The 2677-nt window shown below is 38.3% G+C and overlaps 1 long non-coding RNA gene across 1 annotated transcript; it reads right to left on the bottom strand.

The window, feature by feature from the left end:
- Positions 1 to 344: 344 nt before the first annotated feature.
- Positions 345 to 2387, bottom strand: LOC138979417 (uncharacterized). Its single transcript, XR_011460018.1, has 3 exons — positions 2261 to 2387; positions 1392 to 1546; positions 345 to 472 (listed from the first exon to the last, which is right to left on the bottom strand). It is a non-coding gene; the product is annotated as an uncharacterized lncRNA (long non-coding RNA).
- Between the last annotated feature and the right edge of the window lie 290 nt (positions 2388 to 2677).

The following is a 2677-nucleotide window of genomic DNA, read 5'->3' as shown; positions in this document are numbered from 1 at the left end:
GTGCTGGTGTTCTTAAAGTGATAATATCTAACAAGAAAACTGTCTCAAATCACCCCAAGAGCTATACAGTTCAGGTTTTGAGATTGTGATTATGTGACCACACACATGAATACCTTAACATTAACGTGTGATCGCCGAGTTACTAACAATTGTTAACGGCTGTGTTTAGAGTATAAATCCCATACTGTAATTATCATTGTGTGCCTTTTTCCGCGAGTCATGACTTTTGTTTTAACTTTCTACCTTGAGTAGTTGATGCTATTCCCGGAAATACGGATTTGAAATTGAGTTCGTTTTAGGAGTTGAATAGATGACAACGAGCACGAGGTAGGTCTTGGAATTTGTGTTTAAGCGTTATATTTTTCCGTGATATTCTCAGAGAACTTTCCAAACTGGTGCCTTAGGCTTAGGTCTACTATCTTTAAGGAGTTGTGGTAGTAGTGATGACAGCGGTGGTTGTCGTTGGGCATTCCTGAAAGTACAAACAAGGCAACTATTAATATCATATCAAAATAATATCTTTGGTTGTTTCGAGGTGCGTAGCCTTTGCGCTTTGTACAGCTGTGTCATAGGCTACACATTGCTGAACTCAAATCAGGTCGAGATATGATTCCACATTCCTCGCCAGTGTAACAGATAACTGCGGATGTCACACTCGAATTGACTTTGTTAACATGTAAAGTCAAAAACCTATAGCTAACTTAGAGATGTTCATTGCAAAACAATTAAAAAAAATTAATAAAAAAATAACAGTTTTTCAAGACAAGACAGAACAAACAAACCTACAGACCAACCAACCAACCAAGCAGCAAATCAAACAATAGCAACGAAAACTACAAGGTAACGAGGTTGTACAAAGATACAAAAAGACCAGTCAGACATCAATATCGATAATGTGACACATACACAGAGGATATTCACGTTTTACACATACAGACACAGGCGCGGAATAAGAAATTAACATAGCTAATTAATAATACACGCATACAATATTTAACCCTTCCGATTATGATTACAACAACAAAAATATTCAGAGGCGGACTGAGGCAATACAGCAAACAAGGAGACAACGAATACAGATCATACAGGTTATTATGGATGTGATACAACAAGAAAGGTAAGTTGTTGGAACGTTAATTGTTATTGACAACACTATGTTACAATCACAAATATGTCGACTCAACGGTCTTTTAAGTGAACAGACAAACAAATAGTATTATGTTCACATAAAAGACCGTTGGGTCGATATATTTGTGATTTTAACGTAATTTTGTCAATAACAACGTTCCAACAACTTACCTGTCTTGTTTTTTTATTCTGAATTTTGGAACGTTGGCAGTCTCTTTGTTTTGGGATTTATTGTATGGATGTGATAAACGTTCAAGACTCACATTACAAACGAAGGTGACAGTGCTTGGAATGCCTTGCAGTGTTCCAGGGTAAGTCCCCTGGTCCTCCACATAGACACTGAAGGTCTCTCGTTCCCCGGCAGTGCATTGTTTCGTCAATATCACGTGACCAGTGCCTGTAACTTCCAGCTTGTTCCCTGTGAAAACGTTTCCATGGAGATTGGTACATATGACAAGAGTGGAGACTCAGACACACAGACACACACTAACACTGAAACAGACAGACAGACAGACAGACAGAGAGAGAGAGAGAGAGAGAGAGAGAGAGAGAGAGAGAGAGAGAGAGAGAGAGAGAGAGAGAGAGAGAGAGAGAGAGAGAGAGAGAGAGGAGGAAGAGAGAGACAGAGACAGAGACAGAGAGAGGAGGGAGAGAGAGAGACAGAGACAGAAACAAAGAGACAGAGACAGAGACAAAGAGACAGAGAAAGTGACAAAGTAATGGATTCCAAGAGAGAGTGAGAGATGTTTATGGAGAGCAATATATTTCTAGACAGATAGATATGTGGGTAGATGTAAAGATGGGTAGATGGATGAATGAATGGATAGATAGATAGAGAGATAGATAGATGTGTTTGTTGCAGTTCTTTGCTTCTTTTTTCTGTTGGGTTGTTTCGTTAGTTTCCTTGTTGATACATGCATTATCATTGATGTTATTATTGCTGTTGTTGATGTTGTTGCTACTGTTGTTGTTGTTGTTGTTTTTATTGTTGTTGCTTTAGTGTGTTTTCTTGCATAGAGGAATTAAGCCTAATCAAAGAAACAAATATATACAACATTAAGCAACACAACAGGAAACGACTGAACACTACTAAAGACAGCATAATGTATTCTATTATGGTTAGTTTACAGACCTCTCCCACTGAAGATCATTCTACTGTTTCCTTGGAATGAGCTGTCAAAGTCGATGGCGTTAAGTTTGGAAGGCAGAGCTCTCCCAACAGGCGAGCATGCTGTAGCAGACATTTCAAATAAGGCCTGTGAGAAAAAGAAAGAAAAAAAGATAATTTGAAGTTGTTGTTAACCCGTGTTTTGTAAAAATGTAAAAACATTTTGCAAATCACGTCGAACCTAAAACCGCGATTTGTAAAAATGTAAAAATATCGCATTCCACAAAGTAATGCATGCCTTTTATTATTATTAATTTTTCTTGTTTAGAGCCTCTACGCTGAGTGGTGGGGGTGGTTTTAAATCCACATCCCATTTTGGTGCAATCCCATTTTGCCGCCGTCATATTTTTTGCCCCATCCCATTTTCGCGACATTTCACAA

This window comes from Littorina saxatilis, linkage group LG11 (genome assembly GCF_037325665.1).
Source record: "Littorina saxatilis isolate snail1 linkage group LG11, US_GU_Lsax_2.0, whole genome shotgun sequence".
Lineage (NCBI taxonomy): Eukaryota > Metazoa > Mollusca > Gastropoda > Littorinimorpha > Littorinidae > Littorina > Littorina saxatilis.
The sequence above is the reverse complement of the archived record's forward strand: the minus strand, read 5'-3'. Positions and strand labels throughout refer to the sequence as shown.